We start from the raw sequence: 19,387 nt of genomic DNA, 5'->3' as shown, positions 1-19,387 counted from the left end.
CCCGCTGCCCCCACTGGCCCGGGACGGCGAACCGCGGCCAGTGGGGGCCGCGATCGGCCGAACCTGCCGCATCAGCAGGTAAATAAACTGGCCCGGCCTGCTAGGGTGCTTACCCTGGCGAGCCGCGTGCCAAACGTTGCCGACCCCTAGTCTAGACAGTATTTGGTCCTGCCAAGAGGGCAGGGGACTGGACTCGATGACCTCTCGAGGTCCCTTCCAGTCCTAGAATCTATGAATTCAAGCTAGGAGACAACAGAAATCACAGTAATGGGATTTAAAATTTTGTGATATATTTGGAGGCAAATATGAGAATATTTTCTCACTACACATTTGAGTAAATAATGGAACATGTATTTAACTGCTGTACATTTTTAACTCCATCACTACTGCTAACAGAAAAGGTTGTTTCATCAGATAAACATGACTCCAGATTAGAGACGATCTCATCCAATTTGGGATTCAGTTAGGAAGTCTTAAAATAAAGAGTAATTTGTGATGATCCACAGTATTACGGTTTCTCATTTACGTATACACTAGAGTTACCTAGCATCCTAAATTTCAAGGAAGAGAAGGAAGGATTTTTTGGCCTTTTTTTATACCAAAATCCAGGATAACTCTTGTGCTTTTTATTGCTTCTTGCTCAGATAGTGTGCCTGAACTAGACACATCCAGCTCCTTACTGAATTCTTTGGCCGAGGGCTGCAGGATGGTTTCCACTTGTGTGAGGACTTCAGTTTACTTCCCATTTCTATTCGGAGTCAGAGATAGGGAGATTGAACAGAGACTATTCTAATAAATCCCTTTGAGAGTCAGAGGTCTGGAAGTGCCTGGACTTCTCAGAACTTGCTTTCCTTGGAGGTTTGGTTCCCTTCTGAGGTCCTGCTTGTCCAGCCTTTTGAAGAATGTCTGGATTATAGGTGCCCCTGTTGAGGCACTGGAGGAAAAAGAATTTTTGCTCAGGTAAGCAGCTCCCAGGATGAGATACTTAGGGATGCGAGCTAGTGGAGAGAGACTGCCCATAGAAAAGGAAATTTTACACTAGGAGGTATTTCCCATTTCTAAACGCATGGATCTGAAACTAAGGTCTTAATGGAGGGATCCCAGTTGATGGACCGATGACCTATCGCTTGCACTTAAGGGGAGGAAGGCCATTGGGGTGGGCCACTCCAAGAGGTGGAGATGAAGGCCCCTTTATAGTATTTCATGCATCTGCTGAAGGTCCTTAGTAGGTATTTCATGCATCCTTGGGGCTCCATATGGTGGTGCTCTCCCACTGGGGATAGGGAATAGGCAACAGTAGCTGTACTACAGGCCCAGATTGCTAAAGCAGGTTTGGCTTTGTTTCAATTAGCCACCCAGTCAGTCAGTGTTCCAGGCTAGGGAAGCACACGGGTAAAATTTTCAAAAAGTTCCTGAGTCCCATTTTCAAAATAATGGGAATTATTTAGTAGCCTATGTCCCATTGACTTTCAATAGGACTTAGGGTATGTCTATGCAAGGATTAAAAAACCCCTGGCTGGCCAGGGTCACCTGACTCAGACTCACGGGGCTCAGACTCTGTGGCTGAAAAACTGCTGTGTAGACATTTGGGCTCAGGCTGAAACCTAAGCTCTGGGACCCTGTGAAGAGAGAGAGGGTACATCTATACTTACCTCCGGGTTCGGCGGTAAGCAATCGATCTTCTGGGATCGATTTATCGCGTCTTGTCTAGACGCGATAAATCGATCCCGGAAGTGCTCGCCGTCGATGCCGGTACTCCTGCTCCACAAGAGGAGTAGGCGAAGTCAATGGGGGAGCCTGCCTGCCGAGTGTGGACCTTTGGTAAGTACCTTTAAGTTCGAACTAAGGTACTTCGACTTCAGCTACGTTATTCACGTAGCTGAAGTTGTGTATCTTAGTTCGAACTGGGGGGTTAGCGTGGACCAGGCCAGAGAGTCCCAGAGCCTGGGCTCCAGCCCAAGCCCAAATGTCTATATTGCAATTTTACAGTCCTGCAGCCCAAGCCCTGTGAGGCCACGTCAGCTGACGGGCCAGCCACTGGTGTTTAACTGCAATACAGACGTACCATAAGGAGCTTCTGAAAATTTTACACTGCTCCACAGATCCTCCTTTCTCTATTCCCACTTTATCTTTGGCCTGGTCCCCACTAACCCCCCACTTCGGACTAAGGTTCGCAAATTCAGCTACGTTAATAACGTAGCTGAATTTGAAGTATCTTAGTCCGAACTTACCGCGGGTCCAGACGCGGCAGGGAGACTCCCCCGTCGATGCCGCGTACTCCTCTTGCCGAGCTGGAGTACCGGCGTCGACGGCAAGCACTTCCGGGATCGATTGCCTGCCGCCGGACCCTCCAGTAAGTGTAGACATACCCTTTGCCACATCAGAAGGGAACAAAAGGACACCGAGACTACTCCCCCTTCTACTCTACGAAGTGGCTATGGTCACTAGCTCCTGACTGCAGAAAATCTGTTCATGTGTTCTGTTGGATACATCACAGGAGTTTTAGGGCTACACAGCGCACAAGAAGAAGAATCTAAGGGCTTGTCTACACTGGCAATTTATAGCGCTGCAACTTTCTCGCTCACAGGTGTGAAAAAACACCCCCTTGAATGCAGCAAGTTTCAGCACTGTAAAGCGTCAGTATAGACAGCGCTGTGCCATGACTAGACGAGCCACGTTAAAGCGTTGCCATGGCCAGTGTAGACTAGCCCTTAGATACGTATCCTTTAAAGAAAGAATAAATCTTCTTAGAAAGTCATTATTTCCAGGAGTGCATCTCTGCTGATTCACTTGCAGCATCTGTCTGAGACAAGGTCATTTGCATGAGCTCCAGCCAGAAGCAGAAAATGTTTCCATTTTAGAGAATGGGAGGAAACAACTGAAGCAAGCAAGCATGATTACGCTGCATAATTCTGGAATGATTACAAAAGGTGGGTCATGTGAAACATATAAGGACCAATATATTTTGTGTTTTAACAAGTTATATACAGAGCTAATAAACTTAAATCCAGCATCGTCAGAAAAGCTTTAGAATACTATTAAGTAGCATTACAAAAAATAAAAATAAAAAAATCAAGTTTACTTTCCTGATTGATGATGAAAAAAAAATACCACCAGAAGGTTATCCACTGCAGATGGTTAGGATTCCATCAGCACTACCGCCTATAACAAGGAATGCACATCCAATTCAGCTACATGGAAGTAAGTTATTTCATAAAACAGAGAAGCAAATGTGTGCAGCCAAAATATGCTTAATGTTTTCCTAATTTTTCCACAATTTTAATGTTTAGTAAGATGTATACAATTAAACATTTCCCTATTATGCTTTTCATAACTCCGCCAACTTTCCATTTGTTAATCAATTTAAAATTACATGTCTAGAAACCTTGGATAAATATCAGTAAGGAATTGCAGTAACATCTCTCAATAATATACTCCAGGGATTGTCAACCTTTGGCATACAGCCCGCCAGGGTAAGCCGTCCCAGGCCAATGGGGGCTGCAGGAAGTGGCGCGGACCCAGGGATGTGCTGGCCGCCGCTTCCCGCGACCCCATTGGCCTGGGACAGCAAACCGCGCGGCCAGTGGGAGGTGCGGCCAGCCGCACCTGCGGACATGGCAGGTAAACAAACTGGCCCGGCCCACCAGGGGGCTTATCCTGGCGGGCCGTGTGCCAAAGGTTGCTGATCCCTGATATACTCTATAAAACTATCTTCAGAATGCTTACTGAAAATATTATAAAGCATCAAATATTTTGTACAGTACCTGTTTACTGTTAATACTGTAACCACCACCAGGTTATCAGACAATTAAGATATGCAGACTATCAAATCTGAAGTTGCAAATTCCCATAGACAAGTGATCAGTAAAATACACTTTCCAGACTAACTTCCACCTTCAAATATTTTAGAAATATTTCAGTATAACTGAAAATTATTGAAATTATTACTTAACTATGCCACAAAATTCAGTACAGCTCCCATACACACAGAGAGATGTTGCCATACAAGTTGGGTCTCATGTGCAGCATAGGACAAAGGGTCCCAAGTACTGATATATGATATACAATATTATGTATCAGAGGGATAGCCATGTTAGTCTGGATCTGTAAAAAGCAACAGTCTCCTGTGGCACCTTATAGACTAACAGATGTATTGGAGCATATGCTTTCGTGGGTGAATACCCACTTCGTCAGATGCATGTAATGGAAATTTCCAGAGGCAGGTATAAATATGCAGGCAAGAATCAGTCCGGAGATAACGAGGTTAGTTCAATCAGGGAGGATGAGGCCCTCTACTAGCAGTTGAGGTGTGAACACCAAGGGAGGGGAAACTGCTTTTGTAGTTGGCTGGCCATATACAGTCTTTGTTTAATCCTGAGCTGATGGTGTCAAATTTGCAAATGAACTGAAGCTCAGTTTCACTTTGAAGTCTGGTCCTGAAGTTTATGTGTTGTAGAATGACTACCTTAAAATCTGCTATAATGTAGACACTTCTAGAACACAAAAGGCACAGGAGTGGGGGAGAAAAAGTCTTAAGTCCAAATGTTCTCCTTCTACATGAGTGTTCATTTTCTGAACAGACCAGGACGGATAAAAATCAACGATTTTAAAAAAAATCGGATTTTTTTATTTAAATCAGATTTTTTTGATAAAATGCTTTTTGAGGAAAGAAGCTATCTAAAGATAATTTTGATTAAGATACATTATAGCTCAGATATCTCATCATGGAATAGGGATTATAAATTCTAATTCTATAGTATGAGACAATATATTAATGTAATGTTTAAGAAAAGTTTTGTGAGTTCCAATAGTTCATGGATTAGGGACCCAATTTTATGGGGTTTCAGGGGCTTCTGTATAGATTATTTCGGTTAATCTTTCTATCCCAATGGGACTCAGTGCTCAGTCTAGAAGATACCATCAAAGATGCTTAGTTTTGCAGCTCTCAAACTGTGGATTTGTGTCTCCAGAGATAACATGCTTGTTAACAACAAAAAGGTTTTTAAAATAAATATACAGAGGTGAGAAATAACAGACCTCAACCCTATTGTCCCTCTGCAAATTTGTGTACACAGAGTCAATCCCTTACCTCTCTCTAAAATTGCAAAGTTTCAAAAAGTTGGGGGGCGGAATAGATCTGGACAAGGAGAAGTCTCGAGATAATGTGAAAAGGGAGGGACAGGCAGTAGAAACAAAAAGTGAAACTGTTTGAGCAGCATATTCCAGAAGTCTTGAAGTCTTTGCGAGTATAGCCTTCATTGATTTGAGATCTACCATACCATTCTCTCACATAGAATCATAGAATATCAGGGTTGGAAGGGACCTCAGGAGGTCATCTAGTCCAACCCCCCTGCTCAACGCAGGACCAATCCCCAACTAAATCATCCCAGCCAGGGCTTTGTCAAGCCGGACCTTAAAAACCTCTAAGGAAGGAGATTCCACCACCATCCTAGGTAACGCATTCCAGTGCTTCACCACCCTCCTAATGAAATAGTGTTTCCTAATATCCAACCTAGACCTCCCCCACTGCAACATTGCTCCTTGTTCTGTCATCTGCCACCACTGAGAACAGCCGAGCTCCATCCTCTTTGGAACTCCCCCTCAGGTAGTTGAAAGCAGCTATCAAATCCCCCCCTCATTCTTCTCTTCTGGAGACTAAACAATCCCAGTTCCCTCAGCCTCTCCTCATAAGTCATCTGCTCCAGCCACCTAACCATTTTTGTTGCTCTCCGCTGGACTCTTTCCAATTTTTCCACATCCTTCTTGTAGTGTGGAGCCCAAAACTGGACACAGTACTCCAGATGAGGCCTCACCAATGTTGAATAAAAGGGAACGATCACGTTCCTCGATCTGCTGGCAATGCCCCTACTTATACAGCCCAAAATGCCATTAGCCTTCTTGGCAACAAGAGCACACTGTAGACTCATATCCAGCTTCTTGTCCACTGCAACCCCTAGGTCCTTTTCTGCAGAACTGCTACCTAGCCATTCGGTCCCTAGTCTGTAGCAGTACATGAGATTCTTCCATCCTAAGTGCAGGACTCTGCACTTGTCCTTGTTGAACCTCATCAGGTTTTTTTTGGCCCAAATCCTCTAATTTGTCTAGGTCCCTCTGTATCCAATCCCTACCCTCTAGTGTATCTACCATGCCTCCCAGTTTAGTGTCATCTGCAAACTTGCTGAGAGTGCACTCCACACCATCCTCCAGATCATTAATAAAGACATTAAACAAAACTGGCCCCAGGACCAACCCCTGGGACACTCCGCTCGAAACCAGCTGCCAACTAGACATGGAGCCATTGATCACTACCCATTTAGCCCGACGATTTAGCCAGCTTTCTATCCACCTTACAGTCCATTCATCCAGCCCATACTACTTTAACTCGGTGGCAAGAATACTGTGGGAGACCGTATCAGAAGCTTTACTAAAGTCAAGGAATAACACATCCACTGCTTTCCCCTCATCCACAGAGCCAGTTATCTCATCATAGAAGGCAATTAGGTTAGTCAGGCACGACTTCCCCTTGGTGAATCCATGCTGACTGTTCCTGATCACTTTCCTCTCCTCTAAGTGTTTCATAATTGATTCCTTGAGGACCTGCTCCATGATTTTTCCAGGGACTGAGGTGAGGCTGACTGGCCTGTAGTTCCCTGGATCCTCCTTCTTCCCTTTTTTAAAGATGGGCACTACATTAGCCTTTTTCCAGTCATCCGGGATCTCCCCCGATCACCATGAGTTTTAAAAAATAATGGTTAATGGCTCTGCAATCTCATCCGCCAACTCCTTTAGCACCCTCGGATGCAGCGCATCCGGCCCCATGGACTTGTGCACATCCAGTTTTTCACTAGAAGGGAAAACCTATAATGGCAGCAGGCTGTAAAACAAACCCAATTTGGGAATATTTGAATGAAGTTCCTCTACCTGTGGGTAAGACAGGTATGTGTGCAAAATGTAAACAGTGCAACAAAGAAATGCAAGGCCTAGTTGCCCGAATGAAACAACATCATGAGATGTGTTCCTTCTTAGGAGGAAGCTGTGTTGAAGATGATGAAAGGAACATGTCTGAACATGCAGGATCTTCAGGTTGCTAAACTTTTTTATTTCATTTTTCTTTCGTAAAGACTGTCTTCCTTCTGGACTATTCTTGAATTCTCATGTTTGAGCAAAAAGTATAGTTGTTACTCTATGGTACTATCATTTTAGATGCAGTTGTGATAAAAAATACATAGCTGAAATAGACAAATCTTCCTTTTACAAATTCACCTTTAAAGTAGTACTGAATGTCAGTGAATACGAGTAATACTAAATGATCAATATGGTAATTAAATAATTGCATTGACTTATTTTGTTTAGGAGAATCCATCGTCAACATACAGGATTCTGAAGACTATCCACCTTCAAGATCAGCATCATTTTCTATAGTTTCAGAGTTATCTGCCAGTGATAGTGTTTCAGTATCATGTACGTCACATAGCCACAGTATATCACCTGTAGCAAAAAGAGAAAAAAAAATCTCCGTCATCCAGAAACGACGATAGACAAGTTTGTGATAAGAACCAGCAAGATTACAAAAAGGTAATTGATGAAAAAATTGCCCAGTTTGTTTATGCAACCAACTCTCCTTTCCATATGATTGAGAACCCACACTTCATTAACATGGTTCAGTCATTAAGAGCAGATGTCACAGCCAAATTGCTGGATAAAGTGTATGATAGAGAAATTGAGCAGTGTGCAAAAGGTCTAGAGGGTAAAATTGTTAACTTGAGTCCTGATGGTTGGAGCAATGACCACAATGATCCTGTTGTATGTGTTGTGTGACAACAGAAAAAGGGAATGTCTTCCTTACAGAAACAATTGATACATCAGGAAATGCACACACAGCAGAATACTTACAAGAAGTAGCAGTAAAAACTATAACAAACTGTTAAAAATTCAAATGTCTAGTACACAGCTTGGTCACAGACAACGCTGCAAATGTATCCAAGATGAGAAGAAATTATTTAGAAGAGAGTCCCAAGCTAATAACATACGGTTGCAGTGCTCATTTGATGCACCTCCTAGCCAAAGACTTCAGTGTTCCAGAAATAAAGGCTAATGTTGTTGAAATTGCAAAATACTTCCGTAATAATCACTTTACAGCAGCTGCTCTGAAAAAAAGTGGGACGAATCAAGTTAACTCTCCCACAAGACATGTGATAGAACTCAGTAGTGGACAGTTTTGAGCACTATATGAGGAACTGGCCTAATCTGATGACAGTTTGTGAACAAAATCGTGAAAAAAATGTATGGCACTGTCACAGCCAAAGTTCTGAACATTGGGCTTAAGAGAAATGTTGAACACATGCCAAGTACCCTGAAGCCTATTTCCGTAGCCTTTAACAAAATGCAGGGAAATAGCTGTTTATTGCTGACACTGTTGAAATCTGGAAAGAACTCAGTGAGATCTTAAAAGGAGAAATATGCAATAAGAGTTAAATTACAAGCATTAAAAAAAAACGAATGGGACAGTGTCAAACCTTAACTGCTGAAGAAGAGGAGTTGGCTACGATATGGACATCCAGCAATCATCCCTCCATAATGCCAACTATAATAAACTTCAGAGCTAAGGGTGAACCATTCAAGAAATATATGTTTGCTGATGATGTTTTAAAGGAAGTCACACCAGTGAACTGGTGGAAGTCACTTAAGCACTTGGATTCAGAGACTGTTGAAGTGATCATCTCACTTTTAATAGCAGTAGCTTCTTCTGCTGGCGTAGAAAAAATATTTTCTTCCTTTGGACTAATTCATTCCAAATTCAGAAATTGTTTGGGACCTAAAAAAGCAGGAAAGTGTGTTTTTCTTTTCCAAATTATGAACAAACAGGAAAATGAAGGTGAAGACAACTGAGTTAGCAGCAGAAGCCAATATTTTAAGTTTCTTGTGTTGACCTGGCTGATGTCGATTTAATTTTTTTTTAAATATTTCATTTAACTATTTTAGTTAAAAAAAATCTTAAAAACAAACCTGATTTTAAAAACTTGAATGTTTAACTAAATTCAAAAATTCACATGCTTTTTTTGTTAAAATATTATATGTTTGCTGTTGAATACATAATATTGTTGTTTTAGTTAAATAAAAGAATTTAAATGTCTGTCTGGTGATGTTCTCCTCCCAATACAACATGGCAAGAAAATCCTCCAAATATTAATGATTAAACCTGTTGAATTGGAGATATTTATGAAGTCATTGGGAGGTGAACGATCTGCTTCAATTACCTTTGGTAAATGAAATAACCAAACAATCTTTCATTTTCTGATACAGCTGTAAAACTAATCTGAAAAGTTCTCAAAATAAATCACTTTAAAAATGTATAGTGGGTACCCTTAAAAATGAAACCTACATCTGAGTTGTGAAGAATATGTATTAAGGTTATAACAACTAACAAGAATGCATTTTTATTTAGAAATCCATGATTAAATCAAGTCTTCCTGACTAGTGGTTTCAATCATGATTGAAATCAATTTGATTTAAATCAAATCCACCCTGCTGGGAGCCCAGCTCTGAAGGCAGAGTCACCGTCAGCACCAGTGCAGAAGTAAGGATGACATAGCATGGTACTGACATCCCCACTTCTGTGCTGCTGCCTGCAGAGCTGGGCCCTCAGCCAGCAGCCGCCATTCTCCGGTCGCCCAGCTCCAAGGGCAGCAGCGCAGAAGTAAAGGGTGGCATGGTATGGTATTGCCACACTTACTTCCACGCTGCTGCTGGTGGAGTGCAGAAGTAAGGGTGGCAATACCGCAACCCCTCTAAAATAACCTTGTGACCCCCCCCGCAACACCCTTTTGGGTCAGGAACCCCAATTTGAGAAACACTGGTCCCCATGAAATCTGTATAGTATAGGGTGAAAGCACACAAGACCAGATTTCATGGGGAGAGACCAGATTTCACGGTCTGTGATGCGGTTTTCATGGTCCATAAATTTGGTAGGGCCCTAGTTATGATAATAATGATGACTAGAAATATCACCAGACCTATTACATTTCAGTGATACCTGTACAAACTTATCATATTTTGTTTTACCGGACAGTTGTTGTGATGCTTTGAGGCCACAAAGAAATCCAATTTTATGTCTTGAATGCAAATATTCCAAAGTGGTCATTTTAACGTGTTGATGGTATCATTCGTTATCCCTATTTCTATGATAACGGCACCATTTGACTGCTCCACATCACACCTTATCTTGAAGACACAATAAGCCTTCAAATGATGTATGATGTGCATGTGTGTAGAGAGGATACATTAAGTTGACCAAATCAGTGGTGTCTGCCACTCACCTAACACATTTATCACAACCACCGTACAAAAAAGGGAAATGACCAGAAGTTTCTTTTTAATACATGTTCATACTATTGGGGATTTATATTTCTTAGCATAATGAAAACATAAATCCACATATTTTACAGTTTTTATGTTTTTTCCTGGATCACATATTATAAAAAAAGTAAATAAAGAATAAAACAAATGGAGTGTGAGCCATTTTTTTTCCACAGCATTTTATCAGGACTGACAAAAGCTCTGTCTTTAGGACATGTCTCTAAACACATGTAATGGGTGGGAAACGAGGTATTCAAAGCAAAGGAAGAATAAAAACCTCAGAGTGGATTAGAGACAAAGATAGGCAGATTGAAGCACTTGTGTTTATTTTAACAGGAGAGGAAGTGCAAAAAATATAGAAAGCATATAAAAATTGCTGCAAGAGATGTTTTTTCCTGGACTGCATTCATAAAAAGAAAAGCTGCTTTCCGGTCAACGGTCTACTGCCACTTCCCAGACATCTAATCCCTACAGCAACTGAGAATATGGACAGCAATCTCTAGGGTGGACTTTAGGAAGTCCACAAAAATCACAATTCAGGTTTTTAATAAAGTGCTCTAAGAATCTTCTCATCCAATCACACAACCAATTTTCCATTTTATACTATACTGTGAAACTACTGAACTATGATTACAGTGTTATGTTGGTCATTGTAAGACAGTACATAGGGGTAAATAAAAAAAATCCCAGCTTGTTGGATCAACTTATTTGGTAAAACTTGACGCATGATTTTACGAAGTCTACTTACTATGCAAATTATATTTGAAAGCAATTGAACTTTAGTGCACTAATTCTATCATTTTTAAAAACTTGTTTTAAATTTTGGAAAAAGTCTGTTCACCTATTGGATCTGGGTCAATTAGAACATTCAGTAAACTGAAGAGCAGACATATGTAGTGGGATCTATCAGGTCTAATATATGTACAAGAGGAGACAGGATCAAGGAAAAAGATTAAGGGGAAAAGAAAGGTAAAACACTAAAGATCCAGTGTTACAAAAATTTTGGATTATAATACCTATACCAGCATCATACATTTCTTCTTTATCCAGAATATCTATGTATTTCTTCAACTTTAGCATATTTCTTTCAGTTTTTCATCCCACTAATAAGAAAGCTGCATCAGTGGCCAACTTCTGAAATCAAAGTGCCTGGTAGACATTAAACAGTGGTTCTCAACCAGAAGTACATGTACACTTGGGGGTACTCAGAAGTCTTTCAGGGAGATACAGCAACTCATCTACATATATGCTTAGTTTTAGAACAGGCAACATAAAAAGAACTAGCAAATCCAGTGCAAACTAAAATTTCATGCAATCACTTGCTTATAATGCTCTATATACGATACACTGAAATTAAGTACAATATTTATATTCCAATTGATTTTATAATGATATAGTAAAAATTAGAAAGTAAACAATTTTTCAGTAACAGTGTGCTGTGACACTTGTATTTTTATGTCTGATTTTGCAAGCAAGTAGTTTTTAAGTGAGGTGTAACTTCAGGGTACGCAAGGCAAATCAGACGCCTGAATGGGGTACAGTACTCTAGAAAAACTGAGAACCACTGCATTAAAATGTTAACATCAGAACTCCATCTTCTAAGTATTTATTGATACTAGAATGAGGCTACAGCCAAGATATCTACCTCATGAAGAATAAGCAGACCGAACAGGACATTCAATACCACAGAGGTTTCTGCATGTATGTCAGGCCAGAATTTGTTCAATTTAGGACAGGTATGTGACAAATTTGCAGACAATTGCTGGCATCTTCAGCATTTGCTCTCCTTTGCGAGACCTGCTTTAAATAAATTATCTGAGGTTCAGTAGAATCTCTTGAGGATCTTGTTCTGAAAATAATTTTGAGAAAGCACTTCTGACAGTCGAAATAAATTTCTGCCCCGCCCTCCAAGAGGAATTTTTATTTTGTCTAACTCTCTCCTCATTTAGCTGTAATCCCTCACAGACATGAATTGGCATTTGTCATCTATTTGTATGCAATCTCAGCAAAACGGTTATCATCAGTCTTTCACAAGAAAGTCTCATTTCGCATATTCTTTATGCAGACAAGATAGCACAAAATATATATTGTTTTTAAAACGTGGAGCATGCAGAAGATATGTATTACACAGCTATTAAAAGGGCACCTTCAACTGAAAAAAAGTCACTAACCTCTGATTTTTTGCTATTGTTTGTTGCTGAAAATAAACATCCAATATTAGTTTGGTTACACTGTCCTAGGCAACTTTACTGCTTCCGCTGTATAATTTGCCCATTTGGTTTTTGAGAGCTTTCCACACACCAAAGGGGAGCAGGGGGGAGAAAATATAACTACAAAACCACAAACATTGGCAGACATTTTTGTTTTGTACATTTGTATCATTACCCCCAATGAAAAGTTCAAAAATGTGCCCAAGAAAAAAATAATATGGAGGCTCTGATACATAAAAAGGAAACCTCTCCATAGGGTTTATTCTCCATTATGTATGTTTTATTGGATTATTTGACAAAAATCAATGTCTTTCTTGATATATTAAAGCTTGACACATTACCTGGTTCAACTACAACAAGAAATTATTCCAGATTCTTAATATTAATTAAAGCTCATCTTACATTTTTGGAAAGATGTTTCTAAAAGTAAAAAGGTTACTAGACTCAACTACAGAAAGTGTACACAACACATTTAACATACCCAAATTTAATAAAATTTGGAACTATATTATACTCATTCGTTTTGGACATTCACTAAAACTTACCAGCCTTAGATTTCAAAAAAATGTACTAAGCATAGAAAACATTGAGTTAGTAGTTTGATTGTTGGCTGTTATGGACCTGTTGCTGTAAAAGTAAAAACTTAAAAAACCCTCAATGTTACCCAACTTAGAGATGTACTGGTTACAAGTACAAGTTTTATTCTGAACTTTTTCTCAGTAAAAATGGTTTTAGGGGGTTCATGTTTATTATTTATTGTGTTTCCATATCAAAGGGGGCATAAGGTGACATTGACAAGTCCTAATAATACATTACAGGACTCAAAAACCTGACTGGTTTGTTTCTGGATGGTGTCCCGCCACCTTAATATAGTTTCAGCAGGCCAGACTATAATGGGGCTACTCAACCTACTTCAAGTTAAGTACAAGTGTAAATCTTTGCAGGACTGGAGCAGCTGTCTTGAAATCATGGCCCTCAGTTACATCCTAAGTAAAAAGAACAGGAGTACTTGTGGCACCTTAGAGACTAACAAATTTGTTAGAGCATAAGCTTTCGTGGACTACAGCCCACTTCTTCGGATGCATGTAGTCCACGAAAGCTTATGTTCGAATAAATTTGTTAGTCTCCAAGGTGCCACAAGTACTCCTGTTCTTTTTGCGGATACAGACTAACACGGCTGCTACTCTGAATCCTAAATAAGTCCACTTAAAGCTACAGGGTTAGAGGAGGCAATATTGAAAACAACATTTGGCCTGCAGAATCTTTATTATCTACGATAATGCAAAAGGCAAGAAAATAATCTTGCCAGATTCCAAGACAAGTTTCTGCTTAGGAAAAAAACCTGTTATTTGTAAACTGAGAAAATATAATATAGAATCACAGACAAACAAAACACTACTTGCTATTTTTACAGAATTGCTTTTCAGATTAGAACTGTGTTTTAGGCTTGAAAAAAACAACGGAGGCATAAAATGACTTTCTATGCACTCTTCAACTTAATATTGATAGATTTTTAGGCCAAGAGAGAGACCATTATGACTACCTATATATGACCTCCTGCATAACACAGGCTATAGACCTTCACCCATTAAGTCCTGCATCATATTCAGTAAATTAACAGCTTGAACTAGAAACATATCAGAACCTGTCTTGATTAATAATTTCTCCAATACCATCTACCATTATAATACACTACTTTTCTTGGATACTGAAAAATCTTTGCCAAGACCACATGTGATAAAATACCCCAATATGAAGTTGTTTTGTTACAGTTGAACTAAACTAAAACCTGCTTTTTAGGAGACTTTCTAGATCAATAAGCATGGACAAGTTTATCAACACCTAAGACGAAGTGCCAGTTTGAGAAAATCGCTTTTAGCTATACAATTTAGGCTATCAAGACTTTTCAATGTTGCCTACTTCAGGAGCTCCTTCAGCATCTTTTTCGCAAACCAATAGTCTCAGGGTTTGTCTTCACTGCAGAGTTATCTTAAGTTGTAAATTGAGTGTTGCCCCTAACTCAAGTCCCAACCACACACAAAAATACTAACTCAAGATGACTGGCTTGATAGGGGCATAGGCTCCAGCTAACACAACTCTCAGCTGTTAAATGTAGCCTTATTGTATTACACCACAGCCAGGATCAACACACTGAGATCGATCCACCAGCGGTTGATTTAGCAGGTCTAGTGAAGACCTGCCAAATTGACAGCAGATCGCTCTCCAGTTGACCCTTGTACTTTACCCCCAACAAGAAGAGTAAGGTAAGTCGACGGGACAGTGCAGACCCCGCAGTAACTCGACGTAAGGTACGTCAACTCCAGCTACGTTATTCACATAGCTGAAGTTGTACAATGTAGGTCAACTTACCATGGTAGCGTAGACATAGCCTAACACCTGAGTTAGGTAGTGTGACATTTCACAGTGGCTATTCTCATTCTGCGGTAACGACACAGCTTCAGTCAAGTCAATAGTTATTTTTTCTTATAAGCCACACCACTATTATACAAGGCAGCAAGGATCCCTTGGTAATGCACAGCAGACAGAATAGTAGTACACCATGCCTGTAACCTCACTAATCACAAGTTCAATTCACAACTTAACCTGCAGAGTATAAAATGATACTAACAGGAGAGAGGGAGAATTTTTATTTTTCAAGTAAAAGCCATAGTTCCACTTTATAATATAGATCTTAAAACATGAAATACAAACACCATTTTTCTACTATATTTTATAAAATGAATAGAAGCTTTGCAAACAGAAACTTCAGGAGTTTTACTTAGGAAAAGAAAGCTTTTTATGTTATTCTACTGTAAGAAGAAAAAAAATCAGTAGTTTAACTATCAAAATAAACTCCTTTTAATAAAAGGCATGTTTTCCATTGTAAGAGGGTTTAATTTAAAAAATACTCAAAATGTAAACTGCTCATATATACCAGTTATAGGCTACCAGTCTACCAACTGACAGTTTGTACTTTTTTCTTGTAGTACTGATTCTCTACTGAGAGTTGATAAATCAGCAGTGAGATTTGTCCTATTAATGTTTATGTAAAATGAAAAAGTCATTGTAGAAAATCATACCGGCAAGGCTTCAGCAACGAACATTTACTGCATAGCCTACTGTAATAATTAGAAAAGCAACTACCATTTTTAAAGGATTCCTCAGTTTAAAATAGGATATAAGACAATTAGCAAACAATGTTAACTAACAATATCATTTATCATAATCTTTACAGCCGCTTTTACATAGACTTATAGAAAAGTTAGTACAGTGTCTTGCTTTACTTTATTAAGAACCACCTTTTAACTTGGCACATTTAGGCCATGCCACTTTTCCAAAGATAAAGGAACCGTACAGTACTTTTATGAAACTTTAAAACACAGTCATTCTTGGGCATATTTAACAGGAGCAAAAAAAGGAAAAGAAAAATCTTAGACGGGGGAAAAGCTGATATGGGATTACAAGTCATGTCTGAAGGAAGTGTAAACACACCCTCAAACAGGAATTTCAAAACAGCAGCAAACCATCTATATTAGGTGTAATTAGTGTCTCTGATATGTTTGACTGATTACAGAACACAACACACAGGAGCTCAAGTCTAGCTCAGAGAGGAGTCCGGACAGAGCACAACCAGGCCATTGTTACCTCTTCTATGCCACAGCCAAAACCACAACAGCAGCAGGCTGCAGAGTCAGCATGCCGAAGGGTGGAAGGAGGCGGTGGCAACTCTCCCACCTGCAATGACTTACACCAGAAACAGCCAGACAATAGTTGTGGCCCCGCGCAAGAAGCCACCTCCCGGTCACAGACTTACGCGGCATCACCAGGCAACCCCCACGCCGCCTCCAAACACACACAGCCAAAGTTTTGCTGTCCGGGGGAGGGGGGAGGGCACCACGCACCCATCGCCCCCTCCCCAGCCCGTCAGAGGAGCGGCGGGTTCCCCTCCCCCCGGGTCGGAGCCTACAAGGAACAGTCACCGCAGCCCAGCCCCCAGTTCCCCCCGCAGCCCTCGCCCCGCTTCGCACCCGGGACCCCCCCGACCGGCACAGCCCCGCCCTTACCGTGCGCTGGGGGGCGGCGGCGGCAGCATGCCCGGCTCCCCCTCGTTCTACACGGGGGAGGGGCGGGGGCTGCCCGGGACGCCCCCCTCCTCCTGGGTCCGGCGGAGGCGGGTCCCCCCTGTCCGCTCGCGGAGGGGGGAACTGGTCTCCAGGCAGCGCGAGCTCAGAAGAGGGGGCGGGTGGGGGGGGCTGTGGAACGCTGGGCGCGGCCGTAAAGCGCTTCCGGGATCCGGGCCGCCGGCCTGGCGACAAGGGGAGGGGCCCAGCCCGCTCTACCCAGGCGCCAACATGGCGCCGCCCAGGCCGGCCGGCCGCCGGCCCAGATATCGCGAGACTTGACGAGAAAAGGGCCAGCGGCGGCGCGCAGCGGGGACAATTAAATATGTGAGGGGGGGGGATCAGGGGCTGGCTGGGCGCGCGTGCGGCGCAGCGAGCTGAGAGCGTTGGGCTAAGAAGCCTGGGGGTGGCCCTGCGTTCTGCACGCGCCCTGTCTGCGCGGCGGGACAGCGGCTGCAGGGGGCCGGGGGCAGCGCAGCGCCAGCTGGGGGGTGTTAGTTGCAGCCCGGCCGGAAAAAAATCATGTGCGAGTGAAGCAGCTTTAAGGCCTCGCTCAGCGGAATCGCGGTTCCCGCGTTGGGCCTTGCAGAGCCTGGGGGTCTCGCTGGGTTTTTTTGTTTTTTCCATTTTATGCTGGGGAAGGGTCGGCAACTCTCTTCCCTTAGGTGTGATACACACGGCCCCGCCCCAGCTGCAGGCCCACATTGGTAGAGCTGATTATAAGCTGCACTCACCTACATTGGCCAGGACCATCACTTGCTGCACTCAGCACCTTCTGGCCTTGGTGTGTGGATCTGGAAATGAAATCTTTGCAGGCTAACTGAAGTTTATGCAAATTTTGAGTTTGTTTTTAATTAAATCTATCCTGTATCTATTCCATTTGTTAGACCATTTATACCTCATTAAAGGAAGAAATCCTCTTTACAACTCTGTTTTAGCCTGGTATGCTAAATGCAAATGGCACAATTTTAGAACAAGTTTTTCAGATGGCTTTTTTTTTTTTTTTTTTTCACATTTTCCGTTTTCACTGGCAGGTTTGGAAATGTCATTTTTTGATGTTCCAATTGCACCTTGATTGTTGCAGAATTCCTTATCGAGCTGATCCATGTTAATGATTTCCTTCATTCTGAGTGCTTCTGTTACAACTCAAGGTTTGGCAAACAAAGCTTCTTATGGAGGCCAATTTCTAACATAATGATGTTAGAAGAGGCCCTGAACCAATTATTAATGTACAAATGCAAAGTCACAAAACTTAATAAAGTCTTGCTTTACCCTCACTTTTTGGTGTGGTAGTAGTTTTGCCATTGGTTGTTTAGCTTTGAATAAAAAAAAAAGGTCCTCTTTAGGTTCAGCATCTTCATCTTAACATGGGACATCTATATATACATCAATAATGCATAACTTTGATTCCTCCAACTTAGTTGAAGACACAAGCCACATTGTGGAAAAAAACATATGTAAATGTCCATAATGCAGGAATACTCAACATCTTTGGTGAACATTTTCTTTTAAGCTACTGGGCAAGACTCCCCTAGTGACTTGAAGTTGGCTGCAATTGCTGGCCAGTTTCTCAAAAGACAGTTGACTGCTGGGTTAAGGGATAGCCAATTTGTATTCACATGTCATCATATTTCTTTCCATTCAATTTCAACAAAGAAAAAAACCTGAATTCTTCTCTGAGCTTTGCTGGGACAGAAAAATGGTTGTAAATTTTCAATAAAATCATTTTTGTGTCAATTGATAGCCCACAATACTTGCAAATGTGAGTGACTGGCTATGCGTATAGGGAAGTTCATCTCAGAATTCAATCATTTTCAGCACATAACAACTGATAAACCAACTTGTGAATACCATAGTTTATATTTGCATTATCAGAGCATACAGTAATACAATTAATGTTAAGCTAGTGTTTATCTAGGCTGGTCTTTATAACACAATGAATGCCTCTTGCAGATTCATCATAGTCTTCATAAAAATTGAGCAACTTGACTGAACACCATGTGATATGGTAAAGTATTGCAAGCACATCAGAAACATCTTTCTGTTCTCTTTACTTGAAGGGTCAGTTGCTATTGCAAAATACATAGACTGTTTTGGTAGTGAGGGCAAAAAATCCCATAAACAATTCCTCACAGACTTTGGGACCAAAACATTAGTCACTAATAGGTCTGCCTTGGTTCTTCCACAAGACAATTTGTTAACGTAGGAATCCCAAAAATATTTCGCTAGCAAGCTTATTGCCATAGTCCATGCTCTTCCAACTAAGGCTGTGTTTAACTGTGTGGTAAACAGCTGCAATTTCACACTCTGCAATTCTGTCTCTTTCAGTGTTTGAAAAGACAAAGAATTTGCTAATATTTCTCAGACCTTTAATTTGTATGTTTTTCTCCTATAAGTTTTGCTTCTATGCCTGATGAATTCATTTGAATTCATCAGTTGAATGTATGGCAGCACAAAGTACAAAAGGTTTTACCAGAATTGCTACTGACAGGTTTTACCCAGCTGTATTTTTCTTCCCATTGACGTTTTTATATAGTCTCTTCACTTTCTTCTGTTTAGGCCCAGGACTGTCTGAAGTTCCCACTAATATTGCAAGGCAGCCAGGCTGCTGCATCTGGTCCCACTGGAGCTTTCTCTACGTGGGTGGCTCCGCCCGTAGATACAGAGTTGCAGGAACTGAGCCTGGACATGACAAGTTGG

The 19,387-nt window shown here is 41.2% G+C and overlaps 1 protein-coding gene across 3 annotated transcripts in view; it reads right to left on the bottom strand.

Moving 5' to 3' along the window:
• TAB3 (TGF-beta activated kinase 1 (MAP3K7) binding protein 3) overlaps window positions 1-16,909 on the bottom strand; it is a 72,722-nt gene extending 55,813 nt beyond the window's left edge. For all 3 annotated transcript variants that reach the window (XM_054005922.1, XM_054005923.1, XM_054005924.1), the window contains exon 1: window positions 16,631-16,909. The gene's annotated coding sequence lies outside the window, so the exon portion shown is untranslated. The remainder of the gene's footprint in view (window positions 1-16,630) is intronic.
• Between the last annotated feature and the right edge of the window lie 2,478 nt (window positions 16,910-19,387).

This window comes from Malaclemys terrapin, chromosome 1, assembly GCF_027887155.1.
Source record: "Malaclemys terrapin pileata isolate rMalTer1 chromosome 1, rMalTer1.hap1, whole genome shotgun sequence".
NCBI classification, from domain to species: Eukaryota; Metazoa; Chordata; order Testudines; family Emydidae; genus Malaclemys; species Malaclemys terrapin.
Note: the sequence above shows the minus strand (reverse complement) of the source record. Positions and strands in the feature narration are given on the sequence as shown.